Below are 22,073 nucleotides of genomic sequence, written 5' to 3'. Positions count from 1 at the left end.
TCTTTTCAACAAAATGCCATTTTTTCTATTTAAATATCAAGAACTAATTTCAGCAACTTGCAATCTAACAGTAATTATACTGTTCAAATGTAGATGTAATTAGCACATATCTTAGACGGCTTATGTAAGAGTATCATCAAAAGTCACCCAATCAAGAAATTTCTAGTTCAGGTGTGTGTGTGTGTGTGTGTGTGTGTGTGTGTGTGTGTGTGTGTGCGCGCGCGTGTGTGTGTGTGTGTGTGTAAGCACATATGAGACTAGAGATCACCCTCAGATGTAGGTCATCAAAGGTCATCTACCTTAGTTACTGAGATACATTCTTTCACTGGAACTTGAGGTTCAGAAATTTGAGCAGTTCTAGGAAGTGTGCTTCTGGAATCATCCCATCTTTGCTTCCCCAGAACTCAACTGTAGGGACTAATCACCATCTCTCTTTTTCACATGAGGTCAGAGGATGGACTTAGGTGTCTAAACTTGCAGAGCAAGCACTTGATTGACAGAACTATCTCTGCAGTTCCCATTCCGCCCTTCCCAAATGTAAGTATAAAAACTTCCCTTGAATAATTGTGTTAATTTTGTAAATAAGCAGAATACAAAAGAAATTAAAACATGTTTTATGTAACAATACATCAAAGTCAGTTAAGGTTTGATATAATATATGATGCCTACCTTTAGGCTAAATTAATTACTACTTTGTACCATAATGACCAACATATCTGATAAGAAACAAAACATTCCTTCTCTACTTTAACTCCCTATTAGTTTATGACAGAACCATTCAAGTATTAAATCAACATCAGATATTTTTGTTTAAATTTCTTTACTAAATAAAAGCCAAAGTTAGCACATTATACAGCAAGAGGAGCCCGATTTAGACAGGACTATATCTTATACATTTATATGTACTAAAATGTAAACTTTAAAATGTCAGTGAAGTAAAATAATTTAAATCAGGATCAGATAAACCATCTAAACAATCCCATAACTACTAAAGAAATAGAAGCAAATGATCTACCTTCATATATTTACTTTATCTAAATACATAAAGTAAAATTTAAATATAAATAAGGCAGGATAAAAAGAGAAATTACTGGGACATGGAAAAGGAGAGGAGCTCCTTGTTGGAGTGCTGCTTCCACACATTTTGTGAAGGTGTGTCTGTTCTTCCTCGCCTGCCTAAAGCACCTTCCATTCATTAAAATAAAGAGCCTAAAATCTAGAGTAACGGCAATAGAGCAAGGTGGGACTTCCAGACAGAGGGAGGAAACTGGGGAAAGAGGGTTGCTTGAGCAAGTCACCTGACTTGGAGGAAGTTGGATGTCTGAAACTGAGGAGAGGTCATAAACTAGCTACCTGGCAGAACTTAGATTAGTGTAAACAGAAGAATTGAGTTACGAATTAGTGGAAAACAGGCCCAGCACAAAGCCTGGTCATTCATTAATAAATATAAACCTCAGTGTCATTGTTCCAAAAGCACAGAAAGGATCCACATAGTTTCAGCCCCTTACTCCAGAGTGCGATGAAACTGTAGCTCAAGGATTCCAACGCATATATTTGCTGTGACATTTTCTGCTTCCAAAGCATTACTTTTATATAAAAATATTCCCAAATAAGAATTTTAAGTGTTAAAAAAGATACATGTAAGGTTTAAACATGTATAACCTTAAGTGTGGCCTACTATTTTCCTTTCTAAAATGTTTTCTGGAGAGCAGGTAAGCAAAACTACTCGCTTTTGTTGACAGGGAAAATATTCCATCAGCTCTTAGGACTGTCGGTTGCCAGTTATAATCCTGATAGCAATTCTATCAAGGTAATAACCTCTGAACTGAACAAAATTGTGTATATGAGCACTGCACAGACAGTGAGTCTTTCCATTGACCCCTGAGATGATATCTATGTTAAAACTTTCTCTGCTCTCACTGGCTAATTCTTCCCAGAGCTGTTCTCTTCAGTGTGCTGATTTGCCTGTAGTTATCTCTCCTTTACTATCCTAGAGATAAACCATTCCAAATTATCTCAGTTTCATTAGAAAACAAATGAGGATGCTGATACCTTCTACTGTAAATTCTCCTCAAAGATATCATTCTACTGAAAAGCAACACAAGTTCCCTGGGTGTGAGCAGACCACCTTTTGGGGGAATTTGTAGGTTCTGATTTACAATAGGTTTGCTGTAATGACTCATACTGCTTGTTCACTGGGCACAATCCAGAATCCACTTATAGACAAACTGTTAGGTTAGAGAGTTTCTCAATTGGCTTGAAGTGGGAGGGCTCACCCTAAATGTAAGCGGCAGATTTTCATGGACTGGGATGCTAGATAGAATAAAAAGAAGACCACGACTTGAGCACTGTACTAGTTTGAGTAAGAATGACCCTTACAGTTCTTGTATTTGAATGCTTATTCAGATTAGAAGGTATAGAATGGTTGCAGTAGGTATAGCCTTGTTGGAAGAGAAGTATGTCACTAGGGTTACTGTTAGATATTCACTCCACTCAAGTGGCAGGAAAGGCTTTCCCCGCAGTGGATTCTGTTTGTATATGTATGTTGTATTTTTTGTAAACTTTGTAAACTCTTACAGCAAGAAAGGGGCTTGGCCCTTACCTGAGGAGCTCCAGCAGCCAGAACCTCCCTAACTGTCAAAAGGGCTTTTCCAACCTCTGAAACTATCACAAAGGTTGTCTCTGGCCCTCAACAGGACCTTCACAGATTATGCTAATTTTAGGTGAAAAGTCTGAATAAAAGACACCAATCCCTGAACAGGAAAACCCACAAATCCCTGAGCTCCCCCCAGCTCAGGACTTAAAATCCTATCAATCCTCACCCCAAAATCTCCACCCTAAAAAACTCTCTCTCTCTCTCTCTCTCTCTCTCTCTCTCTCTCTCTCTCTCTCTCTCTCACACACACACACACACACACACACACACACACACACACACCTATATAAGCACTGAACTTTGTCCAACTCTAAGCTGTTTCCTCCCTCCTGGGACCATAGGCAGCCACTCCTGGATTCATCCTTCCACACTCTGGACCCTAAAATAAATCTCTTTTATGAGGTTTTCTGCTTGGTGTGGCTCTTTCATTGGAAGAAGACAAAAAGCAAGGAAGTGAAGAAGGGAAAGAGAAAAGACAAGGAGCGAGGCTGAGGCTCCTAAGTCCATGGCTCAACTAGGGATGCCCTTACCTGGGCACTGCAATGCCTCTGTGGAGGAGGCTTCCTCTCAGTTATGTGGTTCCTAGGCCCCCACGTCTCAGGATGCCCTTCCCTTGGGACACTGTCCCATCTCAGAGCTGTATGGTTCTTGTGCTCCCAAATCCCAGGACATGTTCCCATCCAAACAGGGTGTCCAACAGTGGGCTTCCACGTTTTAACAGCCCATGCTAGACCCAGTATCTCTCTTGCTCCTTGATGCCTATAGATCTTGGCTTCATTGTCCTGCCTGCCTGTCTGATACCATTCATCCCTCTATGACTGATAATAGACTAAACCTATAACGTGTAAACAAGCCGTCAATTAAATGTTTTCTTTCTCTTGGTCATGTTTTCTCTTAACAGCAACAGAGCAGTGATGGACAAGTGTCAACCACCATTCACCTTTTGCTGTGTTCTGTCTGTGAACATAGGCCAATCAAGCTCATCCGGACTTCCCCTCTCCCCTACAGTGAATCAACAAACTGGAAGCCAATACTAAACCTGCCTTACCTGAAGTTGATTTTGTCTAGGTTTCTTTTTTCCTATTCACAAAACAGTTGCTTTAGCACTGTGAAGAGAATAAGCCTATAGAAACTATATGATGCACTAAATTTGTAGCCATTATAAGTCATTCTTACAAGTACAGAGGGAATTCAGCTAGCTCATAATAAGGCCAAGTGAAACCTACTACGTGTAAAGTGAAGACATGAGTAATATACATTTTTAAATTAATTTTCTGGCTTAGTATATGTAATACGATGAAGTCTGTAAGCCTCAGTGTGCCACAAGTATGGGAAGCAAACTTATCAGAGCTCAATGCTGCCGGTGAGCAGCCAGCAGACCCAAATTGAGCACAGCATAAAATACCTCCTCTTCTCTAGAACTGATAAAGTTCTTCAAACTTCTTACCATGTAAATGTTATAAATTCATCAAGTTATACAGTCTTTCTTCTTCTTTTACTCAAAATTTTCCAATCACAACTTTTTATTTTGCTTTCAAAAAGCAGTCTAGGATGTACGCATCTTCTCCTTCTTCCCATCACGCAGGCATAACAATGATGGATACTGGACCTTATGCCAGTGATTTCAATAGCTGTTGCTGTTACTCCAGAGTGACGTAAACTTTGACTTTTTTTTTCTCTCAATTATTCATGATCCTCAATGCTGCCTTGGAGTCCTCAAGATCATTTTTATACTGCATCATGATTTAATTGCCATAACCGTCTGATTTTCAGCTCCTACTCCTTGCATTCAGCAATTACTCCCACTGTGCTCTGTTCCTCAAGGGTCACGAAATTATTACGAAGGATCTACCAATTCGCATTTGAACCTTCCTCTAAAGCTGTCGTGTACAGGAGCATATTATAATCATTCCGAGGTACAAAAATAATTCTTGGAAGTTAAACAATTAAACAATAAAATTCCAAATTACTGCAAACACAATTGACGCCTAAAATATTTTCTAAGAAAAGGAGCAGATTGTAATGTTTATTGAAAATTTGCTTTGGGACTATTAAGGGCAGAAAGGGATTTCCAGTCACTGTTGTTTCATCCATTTATGTCTTATGTTCCCTCTGTTTTGTTACGTTTCAATTAGACAATGAGAGAACTCATTTCCTATCAGTCACCAGTTTCCTTTTCTAAAATCAGAATAGCAGTAAAAGCTATGGAACACAAAAAGGAATTAAAGAGCATTCTACTCTTTTATCCAGCCGTATCTGGTAGCTTTTAAATCAGATAGTGAAGGAAAAGATGCAGAAAAAAAGTCATCTTAAAGTCTAGATGCTTGTGCAAGGAACAGAGCCATGCTGTTGGGGGATACACTGAGAACCCTGAGATTGTGCTAATTATTAGAAAACCCTGTTTTTAGTTGTAGTGTGGCTTAACCCTAGCACACACATTTACTCCAAGGGCTTTCTGTTTGTTGTAAATATGATTAAATAGAAGGTCAAGAGGCTAAGTAAACAAACAGTTAACAGGGAGTGAACATAGGAAATAAAAAAAATCCAGGATAGAGAGTAAGAGGAGTCAGGAGGACATAGAGAGAGAGTCACAGGAAGTAGGAAGGAGAGCTATTCAGTTAGAATGGGGGTTTGAGGTGTGGGGAGAACTTTGTTTTCCTTTTGGGAGGTCAACTGAGGAATGTCAGCTCGGAGCTTTCTGTGCCTCTCTGAGATAGCAAGCTTTCACTCCACCATCTGGCTCCCAATTCCTTAAGGGTAATGCTGAGATCTTGTATAAAAAATAGCCAACTGCTAGAAAGCTAGAGAACTGGAATTCTTCTTTGTAAAAACAAAACAGAAACAAAACCAAGCTGGAGTCATCTGCAAATTTAAAAGAATAAGCAACAACATGCTGACAGGGTTGTGTGCAAGTATTGTAAGGAGTAATGAGGTAATAAAGTTTACATCTGCTCAGCATCGTAGAGAGTAATATCCTCACCACCAGGTTCAACAACATTTTAAAAAAAGTTAATTCTGTGGGTGCAATGCAAAGAAGGTAAAAAGGTTTCATGGTCAGATCTCTTTGAGAAATACTTAAGTGAAACATGTTAAACAATTATTACTATAGCTCTTCATGTATTTCAGCACATATTTTAAAACATATGTTTTAAAGCCTCCAGGAGATATAACATTAGCATGACATTTTTAAAGAAGAAAGTGCTTTTCACAGAGTATATCCAGAGTTTTGATCATTATGCCCTATAAATGAATGAATGAACAAACAAACAAGGCCAGTAAGAGGAGACAGTGAGTAAGGCTGTTTGCCCCAAAGTCCTGTACTAGAAGGAAAGAAGAGATTCCCATGTGGGTCCTCTTACCTCCACAAATACACCTTAATACATACATGCCACTGTAGCAGTGAATTAGTTAAACTGCTTTGTCACACTTCCAGCTACTCACCAGAGCCCTCTGGATTCTCAAATGAAAGACACACACGCGCACGCACGCACGCACGCGCACACACACACACACAAACACAAACACAAGATAGTTAATTTTGATATGCCTTGGCTAGCTCAATGGTTGGGTACTTCTAATCTTCCTTGCTGGTAACATGTATTTCCTTCCAGTACTCCTAGCTTAACACCTTGTAATTCTGTCTTATCTTTGCTAACCTGTCACCTTCTGGGCAGCTCCCCAATAGGAGACTTTTGGTTTTTTTTGTTGTTGTTGGTTTTGTTTTTTATATTTGTTTTTTTTTTTTTTGATGATTTTTCTTCTTTAATTCCTAAACCTGATTTGAGAATCTGCCTCCTTCTTTCTCTCTCTCCTAACTGTCTCAAGCCTGGGAAATGGAATGGGCTCCTGGCATTTTTATTTACCAATCGAAACAAACTTGGGGCAGAGTCCCTTAGTGACTTACATGCAGACAGTCTTTTAAGTGGTTTTAGAGACCAAAATTAACATTATAACACAAGCAACGTTAGGGCAAACCTACTTCATGCAACTTATACACAACAACACACTAGCAAGTATACAATGTAACCACAACAACACACACTAAATAAATTATATAAGGTCTTAATAAAAACAAACAAGTGATAAAAGAGGTACTTTCACCATTAAAAGTTATTTCCAGAAATAATCCAACCGCCTGGCTACAACAAAACTTTTGACTATACCCATAAGAACATTAAGTCAGGTTCATGAAATATTTTTTATTTTTAAAAATGAAGAAACTGTACTCTACATTTACAAAGCACATTCATCACCAAGAAAGAAATAACAGAAAAAAAGAGATAGCAAGAGTGGCTTTCTTTCCTTTTAAAAAGTTTATTTTAAAACAAGAATAGGGCCCTGGACAGTAGGGAGATAGTGAATCGCTTCCCTCAGAGGGTGGTCTCGAAGGCTGGAGGATAAAGATATATATATGTTTTGTTCTGCTCTTTGTGATTTAATTTTTACATTTTTTTCTTTTCTTCTCTTTTCTTTTCTTTTTTCTTTTTTTCTTTTTTTGGCAGAGGTTAAATTCTTGCTATTTTCTAAGGCTGGCTCAACATGAAACATCTCGATTTTGGAAAGGAAAAAGATGTGAGACGCACAGAATGAGGGAGAGGGAGCCCCTCAGCATGGAGGGGATCCCCTGTACCCTAGGAAGCCTTTGCTCTCTCACCAAACCAATCAAATATAGAAACCAAGAAAAGAAACCCCCAAATGGAACAAAAATGGAAGGAAAAATATTTTCACAGATGAAGTTTATATCCATTTGCTTCAGTTGCCTGCAGAGAGGGAGAGACAGGAATGGTCATGGCAGGAGGGTGACCTGGCTGCAAGAGGCTGTGATTCCAGGCAGTGGGCCAAGAGGCCGAGCCCAAGCCTCCATAGGCTAAGCAGGGGGCTGTGACTGTCTGTCTTGGGAACGCCACTGGTCAGACTGCTCCTTGGTGGAGAAACAGGAGAAACAGGAGAAAGAGGAGGAGGAGGAAGGGGGAAGGGGGAAAGGAAGAGGAGGAGGAGGAGAAGGAGAAGGAGGAGGAGGAGGAGGAGGCTGCAGCAGAAGCCAGAGGTGTGGAAGAGGGCACACAGGGGAGAAGTGCCAGGAGGGAGGGGTACAGAGGAGGGAGGCGGTGGCTGGGTGTCACAACATTCACATCATGGTGTCCCCACAACACCCCTGTGAGGTAAGTTGGAAGGTGGACCCACTTCACAGACAAGACCAGGACACAGAGGCAAGCACAGCAGAGGTGGCCTCGCCAGGAACGGAGGGCACAGTCCCCTCAGTGGGCTCCCCTCCATCCCAGCAGAGCCAGGGCTGACTGCAACACGCAGTTTTTGGACAAGGGGGATAAAGAAGGTGGCTAGAAAAGAAAAGAAAAACAAAACCCAAAATAGTGATGGTGAGACAGGAGGGAAAAATAGACATTTTCTTCCCAAGTGGTCAGATTTTGAGCAAGCGGGTTCAGTAACCAGTGTGGCACCCAACACACACTGCCTAAGAACATACTCAGGGGTCACATTGCACATATTGGACTGGATCTTCCCACATTAATCAAGAAAATGCCCCTACAGACATACCCATGGGCACATCTAATGGAAGCAACTCTCCAAGTGAGGTTCCCTTTTCCTGGGTGAGCATTCGGTGTTAAGCTGGTAAAACTTACCCAACACAGTGTAACTTTGATGTGTGGAGAGGTAAGCAGAAACCCAGGCAGCCAGGCATGGAGCAAAATGAATGGATCTTTGTCTTCTGTATCAGCTAGGTTTTCTCTCTTGTGTGTTATTTAAGATCCCGAATCAGATAAAGGTGTATAGTGGCTATTCCTGGTTGTCAACATGACTATATCTGGAATGAGCTACAATCCAGAATTGGACTGTGATCTAGATCTAGAGGCTGGAAAACACAAGTTACTGACCTGGATCTTGTCATGGAGATCTTGAGACGTAGTGGCTATGAAAAGCTTAGGTCCAGGAAAGGTGGTGCACATTTTTAATCCCAGGAGACTAAGGCAAAGAGATCTCTTGACTTCAAGATCAGCCTAGGACAAAACAAGTCCCAGATCCAGGTGTGGTGGTACGCACCTTTAATCTGGGCCATACCTTCTGCTGGAGACCTACATAAGGACATTGGAAGAAGAAAGATTCTCTCTTCCGCTTGCATTTACTTGCCAGCACATCTGTTGGAATCTACTTCTGTAGGAGACCAACTGAAACAACTAGCTTCATGGGACTGACCAACTACTAGAGTCTTGGACTTCCCATTCACGGCTGACTATTGTTGGGGTTCTAAGACTACAGACTGTAAGTCATCACAACAAATTCCCTTAATATATAGAGATATTCCATAAGTTCTGTGACTCTAGAGAACCCTGACTGAGATAGGGTGTCATCTACAATGGGCAAGTCTTCTTACAATCCACATAGACATGCTTACCAGCCAACCCATTCTTATACCACCTCAGTTGAGGCTGTCTTCCCAGGTGAGTTAAGAATATGGCAAATTGAAATTTAAAATTAACCACCTTCTTCTGGTAAAGTAAATGTACCGCAGAGAAACATTTGTCAGATAAGACACAGTTACCCTTCTCCAGTAATGGACCAAGTTAATTATTTTATACACTTTGAAAAATGCTAACCACTTTTCTTACTTTCTGTGTCAAAACAAAACAAACAAAACCCTTAGGAAATGGACTGGTTAATTAAATAGCCTGAAAGAAACTGATAGAAAACTGAGTATAAGTTTCCTTATACTCAGTAAAACTCAAGTTGGACTATTTTCCTAAGAAGAGTAAGAGATGATAGGAAGAACAGAAATTATGGGGAAGAGAGCAGACCACCAAGGAGTGCAGACATCCTGAGACCACAGGACAGACTGCCACCTCTGCACACCTCAGCCCACATCCCTGGTCTAAGGGGAAACTGCACAGTGCCCTGGACACAGGGATATAGGAACAGACAGCCACAGGTACCCGAGGTTCTGGTCTGTGCCCAACACTGAACTGATCCTGCCGAACAGCTCCCTGCACCCAAATCCCGTGGGAGAGAGCTGGACCGTCAGAAGTGTGGATACTCCTGAGGACTCAGAGGAGAATACCCTGTGCCCACAGGCCAGGCCCAAGAGGGAATCACATAGTGCCAACTGTGCACCCTGGGTGCAAGAATATACACGAGCAATCACGGGCAGGACTTTCAACCAAAAGTCATTAAAAAAGATAAGGAAGGACACTTCATAGTCATCAAAGGAAAAATCCACCAAGATGAACTCTCAATCCTAAATATCTATGCTCCAAATACAAGGGCACCTACATTCATAAAAGAAACCTTACTAAAGCTCAAAGCACACATTGCACCTCACACGATAATAGTAGGAGATTTCAACACCCCACTGTCATCAATGGACAGATCATGGAAACAGAAATTAAACAGAGACATAGAGAAACTAAGAGAAGTTATGAACCAAATGGATTAACCAGATATTTATAGAACATTTCATCCTAAAACAAAAGGATATACCTTCTTCTCAGCACCTCATGGTACCTTCTCCAAAATTGACAATATAATCCACCACAAAACAGGCCTCAACAGATACAGAAAGATAGAAATATTCCCATGCGTCCTATCAGATCACCACAGGCTAAGGCTGGTCTTCAATAACTATAAGGAAAGAACGCCCACATATTCATGGAAGTTGAACAAGGCTCTACTCAATGATAACCTGGTCAAGGAAAAAATGAAGAAAGAAATTAAAGACTTCTTAGAATTTAATGAAAATGAAGATACAACATTCCCAAACTTATTGGACACAATGAAAGCGGTATTAAGAGGAAAATTCATAGCTCTGAGTGCCTGCGAAAAGAAACAAGAGAGAGCATATGTCAGCAGCTTGACAGCACACCTAAAAGCTCTAGAACAAAAAGAAATAAATAAACCCAGGAGGAGTAGAAGGCAGGAAATAATTAAACTCAGAATTGAAATCAACCAAATAGAAACAAAAAGGACTATACAAAGAATCAACAAAACCAGGAGCTGGTTCTTTGTGAAAATCAACAACTGAAAGGGACTGGATATAGATCTCTCCTGAGAGACGCATCTAGAATATGTCCAATACAGAGGTCATTGCTAGCAGCAAACCACCAAACTGAGAATAGGATCCCCTTGGGGGGAATTAGAGGAAGTATTGAAAGAGGTGAAGGCGCTTACAACCCCATAAAAACAACAATGATAAAACTGCAAAGCTTCTGTAAGGCAAAGGACACTGTGGTTAGGACAAAACGGCAACCAACAGATTGGGAAAAGATCTTTACCAATCCTACAACAGATAGAGGGCTTATATCCAAAATATACAAAGAACTGAAGAAGTTAGACAGCAAGGAGACAAATAACCTATTAAAAATGGGGTTCAGAGCAAACAGAGAATTCACAGCTGAGGAATGCCGAATGGCTGAGAAACACCTAAAGAAATGTTCAACATCGTTAGTCATAAGGAAATGCAAATCAAAACAACCCTGAGATTTCACCTCACACCAGTGAGAATGGCTAAGATCAAAAACTCAGGTGACAGCAAATGCTGGCCGAGGATGTGGAGAAAGGGGAACACTCCTCCATTGTTGGTGGGGTTGCAGACTGCTACAACCATTCTGGAAATCAGTCTGGAGGTTCCTCAGAAAATTGGACATTGAACTGCCTGAGGATCCAGCTATACCTCTCTTGGGCATATACCCAAAAGATGCCCCAACATATAAAAAAGACACGTGCTCCACTATGTTCATCGCAGCCTTATTTATAATAGCCAGAAGCTGGAAAGAACCCAGATGCCCTTCAACAGAGGAATGGATACAGAAAATGTGGTACATCTACACAATGGAATATTACTCAGCTGTCAAAAACAATGACTTTAAGAAATTCATAGGCAAATGGTTGGAACTGGAAAATATCATCCTGAGTGAGCTAACCCAATCACAGAAAGACATACATGGTATGTACTCATTGATAAGTGGCTATTAGCCCAAATGCTTGAGTTACCCTAGATGCCTAGAACAAATGAAACTCAAGACGGATGATCAAAATGTGAGTGCAGATCGCTCATGAGAGACACAGCCAGAATACAGCAAATACAGAGGCGTGCTGCCAGCAGGAAACCACTGAACTGAGAACGGACCCCTGTTGAAGGAATCAGAGAAAGAACTGGAAGAGCTTGAAGGAGCTCAGACCCCATATGTACAGCAATGCCAACCAACCAGAGCTTCCAGGGACTAAGCCACTACCCAAAGACTATACATGGACTGACCCTGGACTCTGACCTCATAGGTAGCAATGAATATCCTAGTGGCAGAGCACCAGTGGAAGGGGAAGCCCTGGGTCCTGCTAAGACTGAACCCCCCAGTGAACTAGACTGTCGGGGGGAGGGCGGCAATGGGGGGAGGGTGGGGAGGGGAACACCCATAAGGAAGGGAGGGGAGGGATGTTTGCCGAAACCGGAAAGGGAATAACATTGAAATGTATATAAGAAATACTCAAGTTAATAATAATAATAATAAAAAAAAAAAACAATAAAAAAAAAAAAAAAAAAAAAAAAAAAACAACAATGCCAACCAACCAGAGCTTCCAGGGACTAAACCACTACCGAAAGACTGACCCAGGGCTCCAACTGCATATGTAGCAGAGAATAGCCTGTTAGAGGACCAGTGGAGGAAGCCCTTGTCCTGCCAAGGTTGGACCACCAGTGCAGGGGAATATGGGGGGATAAGGAGGATGTATAGGGGGAATACCAGTATGGGGGAGTAGGAGGGGAGGGAATGGGGGCTTATGGACAGGAAACCTGGAAGGGGAATAACATTTCAAATGTAAGTAAAGAAATATATCTAATAAAAATTTTTAAAAAAATAATTAAAAATATCCAATAAAACAAAAAAAGAACAGAAACTATTCTTCTACCTACATAAATAAAAACATAAAGGGTGCATTTCAAATATTTTGTCCTATTTCTTATGGTTCCCTGTTAAACATATCTTTCAATATTGATCTTTTAATTGAAGTGTACAAGCAGTACACTGCATTGCTTTTAAAAACCAACTACTCTCCTTCTGTTTCATTAATTGGCCTTTACATCAGCTTTTTAGTGAATGTCACAAAGTCACAGGAAGGGCTGTCCATCAAAATTTCTCCCTTACAATCATGATTGTTAGTTTTGTGTCAAGTTGACTCTTCTGTATCCTTTTAACTTTCACAAACTTATGCCTGAATGGACTATTAGAGCCGAAAACATGTTCTTTCTCAACTTTAGGTTTGATTGTGGTTAAATATGTACACATTTATTATTTTAATTGTTTTAAGCCCAGTGATGTTAAATATATCCTTGCTGTTGTTGACACAACCTTCAGCAGTCTTTTGTTTTGAGAACTGAATCTCTGTGTCCATTCAGCTTCAAACTCTCATTAATTTTCCCTTTCTCATAGACAAATAAAATACATTTTCCAATAGATATGAAAGAATAAACTCTATGCAAATAATATTAATATTGCTTTTAAATTTCTCTGAAATATTCAATGCATAGAAATTTTTGCTCAAAATACATAGACATCATTGATGGTACCTTTTCATATTTAATATAAATGTGAACATGTTGCATTATTTTTAGATACCAATGTCTTTATATCTCCTAGTGAACTAGGCAATGTTTTTAGCAATATAGATAATTTCTAATTAGCCATCTATATTTGAAATTCATTTTTTATTAACAATGTTAGGAAAAAATAGAGTGCCGGACACTATTTTATGTACCTAACAGATGTGTTTGTTATTCTGTTTTTAGCTATTATTATTGCATTCTGAAGTGTTAGAAGTTTCAGCATGGCAGCTTAAACCGTCAACTTTAATACTAAGGAATGTCCAACACAAAAGTCAGTAAGCATCTTGGTTTCAGTTCCTCAACTCCCAAGTGATGGTAATCACAGCATATGCATTTCTCTTTTCTACACCATGGAATGAGATGCCCAGAGGCAGTTATTATATGTACTCAGGGTAAATAACTATAGCTTCTGATACTCCTAATAGACATGATCTCACAGTAATCTTCACATTCTTCTGTTCCTCAGAATCTTTCCAATCCCTCTTTCATAATATTCTTGGGCAGAAGTTGTATCGTGTATGCATCAATTGGTACTGGGTTCTACAAGTTTGCATTTTGATTGATTGTGATTTTATGTAATGCTCCTTGTCTGTTGTGAAAAGAACTATTTTCCCCCTTGACATGAGACAGTTTTGTGCAAAGCATGCTTCAATATGAGCCAGAGGAATTCAAGGGATAATGAATGTGTGGGAGAGACACATTCAATTATTCTCTCATTTCCTTTATGAGAGAGAGGACTATACTAATCTGTGAGTATGAGAAAACATATTTAGAATACAGTTGGGATTTATGCTGGTTTATTAAAATGGTGGTGGATAAACAGTCTTCCCTAGAGAACAGCACATTATTTGGTTACCAAATACCAAGTTGTCAGTCCTGAAAAGATATGCAGGCCGTATGTGTATATTTAGAAATATGAGTACATACATAGATATACATACATGTACATAAATGTAGCAATAATTACTCATTGCTACATTACATATATGTGTGTAAAGAGGCAATGAATTTAAAAGAGAGCAGGAAAGGGCATATGGAGGGTTTGGATGGATGAAAGTGACAGGGAAATGATGCAATTATAATCTGTAAAAGGAAAAGAAATAATTTTTAAACAGTTCTAAAAAGAAAAAAAAAAACAGAAACTGGCACTAGGCAGAAGTAAATGCAAAGCCACTGGAGAAAGAATATCCCCTGTGAAGAGCTGCTACATGGTCCTTCAAACTGTTCAGTTACTCTCTGCTTCATTCCTGCATTTGTAAAATTTAAAGAATGTTCTCATGGGTTGGAAGAACAGAGTTAGTACATGGACGCACACAGACTATTATGTGGTACATAACGAGTATTCATAAACTTCAGAATTCATTTTTACTTCGTATTTCCCATTGTGTGGTGCAATTTTTTCATCACATCTCATTCCTTTCCTAAAAATAATCTTTGTGAAAGCTTAGCAAAGCATTTGCCACACAGTAAAAACTCAAGGAAGGTGTCTTGGGCCTTGAACTCCCACACATTCATTATCCCTTGAATTCCTCTGGCTAATATTGTATCATGTTTTGCACAAAATTGTCTCATGTCAAGGGGGAAAATATTTTTTTTAACTGATTTAATTTAAAGTAGAAATACTCAGCGGGTACCACCAAATCAGTACTGTCATATGTAAATTATCAAATTATTTACCCCTAGCTTGTGTGATGTCCTTGGAAATAAATACAGTAATACAGACTATTCTGAAAATGTGACATTTGTGTATTTGATGTGTTCCTATTTCAGCTGCTCAGCAGTGATATTGAAGATTATAGTTATGTTGCAATATCTGGTTGTAATTTTACTGAAACATGAATTTGATGTATTTCTAATGGGAGACACTATTAGTGTCCTCCAGAGCAATAAACTCAACAAAATGTGTTTATGTGTATTGAGACAAGGGAGGCGGGGCCTGGAGAGATAGCTCAGAGGTTAAGAGCACTGGCTGCACTTCCAGAGGATGCAGGTTCAATTCCCAAGCACCCATGTGGCAGCTCACAACTGTCTCTAACTCCAATTCCAGGGGATCAGGCACTTGCCCACAAACCTGCAAGCGAAATACCACTGCATGTAAATAAATAAATCATTAGACAAAGGGGATGTGCAAAACAATAGACTCACATAATTTTGAAGCTCAGTAACTCCCAAGAATAATATGCAAAAAGTTGGGAACACATGAAACATGACAATCTGACTCAAGGTCCTAAACAGCAATAAAACCATGGGAGAATATTGCCATTCAAAGGTAGTCAGCTACACAGCGCAGTCTGAGTGTGGAGTATGCAGATATCAATATCTCAGTTCCAGTAGCCAGACAAGAGGTGGTCCCATTTATTTCACTTTTCTGCAGTGCCTAAGTTTCCAACTGACTGCCTGGGGACCTCTGACACGGGAGAAAAAAATATGCTTTACTCAGCTCACCAACATGCATCTAATCAAGGGAAACCACACAGTTCTACCCAGAACATTGCTCAATCAAATGCATGGACATGTTGACAAGAGTCAAGCTGATACATAAAATTAACCATTAGTGACAGACCTGGCTTTATGATCACATTTGAGTCCCAAAGAAGAGAGTAGGGCAAATAGTAAAAACTCAAATTGTTGGTGGCAGACAATTATGGGAATAGAAAGGTAGCTAGCACTAGAGGCAAACTGCCTTTGCTGGATTGTTTATTACATAAGGTCATTTATAGAGAGAGTGTGTATATGTTTCAGGGCACCCATGTACTTGCACAAAACAGTATATGTAACTATAAGAGGACAGTGTGTATGGGATTAATTCAGTTCTTTTCTTCTACCTATTAAATCAAGGAATTTAACTAAGGTTCTCAGATTTAGCAGCAGGTGTCTTTATCCACTGGGATAAATTGAAGGCCTGCAAACTGCTTTTTAATCAGAATATCAAAAAAAGTTCCTTGGAGTACTGAAATATTGTGATATGAAACAAATATTCATCTAATATTGAAATCAGCTAGGGACAGTGATTGGCGTTTTTAAGACCAGCACAAAGCAGGTGAATCTCTAAGCTTTCAAAACGAATTTAGCCTACAAAGAAAATTCCAAGCCAGCCAGAAATACATCTTTAAAAAAAACTGCTAAAAATCAGTAAAGGAATTATGCAAAGAAATTATTATCACATTAAGAAACGTAATAAAGAGACTGGTGAAATGTGTTAGGTTATATAAACTATTTGCAGTGCAAATGAGACAGAGTTTGGGCTCCCAGCATCCACTAAATATTGGATGGGCGGGGCAGACTGCCTCTAGTGCTGGTCCTCAAGAGCTGGGGACACAGAAACACAGCGAGCAAGTTAACTAGACTATCTGAAATGCTGAGACCTGGATTCTGTGTGACCCTGCTTTAGAAAGTAAAGCAGAGTACGCGTGCACAGACAAACAGACAGACAGACACACACACACACACACACACACACACACACACACACACACACACAGTGCTCATACATGCATGCACATCACACAGATAGACAAAGAATTCCAAAATAGGAAGGAAGATGATGGAGCCTGTGGTACGGTGAGGCTTTGCTCTTGGGAATCCAAATTAGTGTAAACAGATCAGAGTGAAACCAGTCTCTCATCCTGCAGATTACAACACGTTCTCGTATATCTTATATTTGCTCTCCCCTCTTCCTTATTTATTATGAGCACCCTCGGCTGCAAGCTATTCCTGAGTGCATGTTGTAGGGGCTTGCAGGGTACACATGGATGAAACATGGTTTGGACAAATTGGATTACATTGAAGATGTGGGGTGTGTGTTCCAGACCCGCACAATGTATTGACTCCTGAAGTGTGGCAAGAAATTCTTAACACAGGGGGTTGGATCGAAGGGTGATGCTTTGAGTCTTGGTCCTTCTACTGTGGCTTTGGAATATGAACAAGTCTCAAACATGCTTGTGATATTTTTAGGTGGTCATATTGGCTAGTATTATGTTTTCTTTCCTTCAGTCTGCCATCATCAGGCTTTTATGTTTTGTGCCTTGGAATTCTATTTCACCCTGCCACTCTGTTCTAATTAAACCTAACCTTTCTATTCACAGCTGCCTCACTGGAAAAATACTTCTAATTAGCCTTCCCGCCACCACCCCCTTTTTAAAATCAAGGTATAGTCTTTCCTATGCTTTACTTGACTAAAAGCTGATTGTCAAATCCGTGTATTATGTAAAAGAATCAAGGTATGCTAAGCCCGTTTAGTAGTAGTGCTCTTTGTTTCAGGCTACAGTTACTAGTCCAGAGTTCCCAATCTCCACTGGATTTCTAAGCAGCGCCTTTTGCATAAATCTACTTGAAGCACTTTGAGGCTTGAATTCACTATGAAACTAAGATATAGATATAGCTCAGGTGTGATTCTGACTTTTAAAATTACTACTGCATTTATAGAAATGATGTTGCATTCAATTGGTATTTGCTGGCCACTGTAAAATGAGGATAATTTGCTTTGTAGGTTCCATCACTGGACAATGGACAATGTGAACCAATTCAAATACGCAATGTAAGGCAGCATTGTGTTAACAATATTGCTATATTTAAATATGAACAAACTTTGACTATAAAATTAAAAAAATCTAATATTCAAAATTAGTTAAAATAAGTGTTAAAAAGCATAATATCCAGGAAAATTAAAATTATTCATATCTTGACTCACAGATCACAAGATCTCACATAACAAAATTTCAGGTGTGGGGAGATAGAAAATTAAGTTTAGAGTTTGATCCTCAAAGCTAACATTGAAAAACAACAGATTTAGTGGCATACACTTGTATTTGCAAGTCTTGAGAGATAAAGATAGGCAGACCCCTGGAATCTAACGTATTTAGTGAATCACACCAGGCAGAAGGATTAAGAACAACCAACAACGTTTTCCTGCCGCCTCCATACATGTGTACATACATGAATGTACACTTACACACACACACACACATATACATACACACACACGCACACACACACGTACCCATTTTCCACATGTGTGCATACATGTATACATGGATGCATTTTTAAAAATGCAAGGGAAACAAAGAAAAAACCCTGTGAAAATAACTAAGCACATTAACTAATATAAACATGAAAAATCTTTGTCTCTTATACAGCAGCAGTAAAATTTAAAAACGAAATTGGGGAACAATTATTTGTACGATAGCACCAAGCAGAATGCAATATATGTTCACTGAAAATTAAAATATATAGAGAGATTTGAAAAATAAAAGATCTGACAAAGAAGGAGCTTATGCTTTTGTTTTAAAGATTTATTATGTTAAAATGTTAATATCTCTCAATAGGCCTACATGTCCAATGCTATCTCTATCATGTATATCATGTATGTCTTTTTATAAAATAGCACTGAGCAAATTCCAAAATACATGTACAAATAAGAATACAGAATTACTAAAATATTAAAATTAATGAGAATGCTTCTATTTAAATTTTTTCTGCAAAACAATAGTATTTAAGGCATAGATGAATGCTATTCTGAAGCTATCTGTATTTATCCTCAGTGAAGCAGAAGTAAAAGAGCAGAAATAGACATTTGCATAAAAGTCCATTGATTTTCCACAGTGGTTCCAGATCAGGGAAGAAGGTTGAGTCCTTTCAAATTTTGTATACAAAGAGTGAAGAGGAACCCCTATATCACATTATATTCATATAAAATTTCATTTTCAATATTTTATGTAAACCTCTTCAAAGAAAACTGGAGTACTTTTCACATTATAGGCCATGATTTCTTACTTATTTCATAAAAAGGACAGCAATAAAAATTTTAACTTACATAGTCAAGTGTTATCATGAAAGTTAAACTTTGTCATGCTTCAAAGAAATATAATCCCCTTCCATATACTACATAAAAGTAAATACAATCACATAATGGCCTAAAATTCACAATTGTTTCACATGTGATGAGAGAGCAGCTCAGTAGCAAAGAAACAAGACAACATTTAGAAACTGGAAAAAAGGTCAGGAAACACATTTCTCCAAAAATGTGCAAGTGACCAACAATCAGGTAAACAAATGTTCAGTATCAATAGCTGTCAGAGAAAGAAAATCAAATACAGAAAGAAATTCCATTGTCCATCTACCAGAGTGGCTAAAATAAGCAAGGAAAATATTAATAAACATTGGTGAAAATAAGAATAAATTAGAAGCAGTACACACTTCTGAGACTATGAAATAATGCACCTACTCTAAGGAACAGCTTTAAAATGTCTCAGAATATTAAACAGTTACCAAATGGCTAGAAACTCTCAACATATGTAGCCAAGGTTAACTATGTTTGTGAAGGAGCTGTACATAAATGCAAAGATGAAATATTCTAAAATAGATTTAAAAAAAGAAGCATACTAAATTTATCAAATGACGAATTTATAACAAGAACATGCTACTCTAAAAAAACTGTATGGGTGAAGTATTATTTGGAATATTTAAATCCAAGAAAAATAAAACAATGTTTTGATAATTTATATTATTGAAAGCACACATAATAATTTTCAATCGTTAGAAAATTTGTTTGTACTTGGAAATTGCTACTATATGTCATTAATAATCTAGGATATAGTTCTATTTTTACATCTGTTACTACCACTGCTAATGTATGTGACGGGTGTCAGAACACTGTCAAAAAAATGACTCTTGGTGAACAATGCCTTAACCATGTTGCAACAACTGGTACACAGAACTACTACATTTTTTAAAAAAATTTCTATCCTTTTCCTTATGTATTTCCTTAGGGTATTTTCAAATATTCAATATATGAAATGGATTTCATTACAATATTTTAATATGTATATATCATATGCTTTGAAGGTCATATGACACTGTGATTTTTTCTTTTGTTTTGCAATGCATGGCTATAGAAAATATTTATTTATGATTGTTTTTTTATTCTTTAGCCGTATTTTACAGTCCAGTCTTTGTCCTCCTCCCTCTGACTATTGCACATCCCATACCTCCTCTCTCCACCTCCAAGAGAATGTTTCTACCCAGCCACCACTACTCCACCAGAACTCCTCATTCCCTGGGGCCTCAAGTCTCTTAAGGGTCAGGGGCAGCTTGTCTGACTGAGTCCACACCCAGCAATCCTCTGTGTTGGGGGCCTCATATCGCTGGTGTATGATGCCTGGTTTCTGACTCAGTGTCAGGGCAAACTCGGGGGTCCAGGTTAGTTCAGACTGCTGATCTTCCAATAGGGTCACCCTCCTCCTTATTTTCTTCTAGCTTTTCCCTTATTCAACCACAGGGGAGACCGACTTCTATCCATTGGTTTGGTATAAATATCTGTATCTGACTCTTTCACCTGCTTGTTGGATCTTTCTGAGGGCAGTCATGCTAGGCTCCTGTTTGTAAGCACAAGGTATTATTAATAATAATGTCGGGTAGGTACTCACTAATAAGTAGATATTAGAAAAAAATACAGAATACTCAGGATACAATCCACAGAACTCAAGAAGGTTAACAAGCAGAAAGAGCCAAATGAGATGCCTCAATCCTAACTGGTTGGAAGAAGAAAGCAGTCACTGGTGGGAGGAGAGGGAGGGAGGGAACAGGGTGAAAAGAGGACAGGGAGCAGGAGAGAGGAACATGATCAGATATTGGGGAGAGAGAGAGAGATAGGACTAAAGTGTCAGGAGCTATAATAAGACAAACTGAATGCTAGCAGGTAATCTTCCTGAGATGGTCTGCTTCAGATTATTTACCTGTGACAAATCCACTGCTTCTGTTTCTTTAGGAGTTATGGGACTGTTCAAATGGTTTATCTGATCCTGATTTAACTTTGGTACCTGGTATCTCTCTAGAAAATTATCCATTTTATCCAGATTTTTCAGTTATGTTGAATATTGGTTTTTGTAGTAGAATCTAATGATTTTTTAAATTTCCTCAATTCCGTTGTTATGTCTCCCTTTTCATTTCTGATTTTGTTAATTTGGGTACACTCTCTGTGACCTCTGGTTAGTCTGGCTAAGGGTTTATCTATCTTGTTGATTTTCTCAAAGAATCAGCTCCTGGTTTTGTTGATCCTTTGTATAGTTCTTTTTGTTCTACTTGGTTGATTTCAGCCTTGAGTTTGATTATTTCCTGCCTTCTTCTCCTCTTGGGTGTATTTGCTTCTTTTTGTTCTAAAGCTTTTAGGTGTGCTGTCAAGCTGCTGATATATGCTTTCTCCTGTTTCTTTTTGGAGACACTCAGAATTGTGAATATTCCTCTTAGCAATACGTTCATTGTGTCCATAACTTTGGGTATGTTGTGCCTTCATTTTCTTTAAATTCTAAGTCTTTAATTTCATTCTTTATTTCTTCCTTGACCAGGTTATCATTTTTGTAGAGCGTTGTTCAACTTCCATGGATATGTTGGCTTTCTGTCATTTTTGTTGTTACTGAAGACCAGCCTTAGTTCATGGTGATCTGATAGGATGCATAGGATTATTTCTATCTTCCTGTATCTGTTGTGGCCTGTTTTGCGACCAATTATATGGTCAATTTTGGAGAAAGTACCATGAGGTGCTGAGAAGAAGGTATATCCTTTTGTTTTAGGATGGAAGGTTCTATAAATATCTGTTAAGTCCATTTGGTTCATAACTTCTCTTAGTTTCTTTATGTCTCTGTTTAATTTCTGTTTCCATGATCTGTCCATGATGAGAGTGGGGTGTTGAAATCTACCACTATTATTGTGTGAGATGTAATGTGTGATTTTAGCTTTAGTAAGTATTCTTTTTTGAATGTAGGTGTCCTTACACTTGGAGCATAGATATTCAGGATTGAGAGTTAATCTTGGTGG

This window comes from Rattus rattus, chromosome 4 (assembly GCF_011064425.1).
Source record: "Rattus rattus isolate New Zealand chromosome 4, Rrattus_CSIRO_v1, whole genome shotgun sequence".
Classification (NCBI taxonomy): domain Eukaryota; kingdom Metazoa; phylum Chordata; class Mammalia; order Rodentia; family Muridae; genus Rattus; species Rattus rattus.
Note: the sequence above shows the minus strand (reverse complement) of the source record.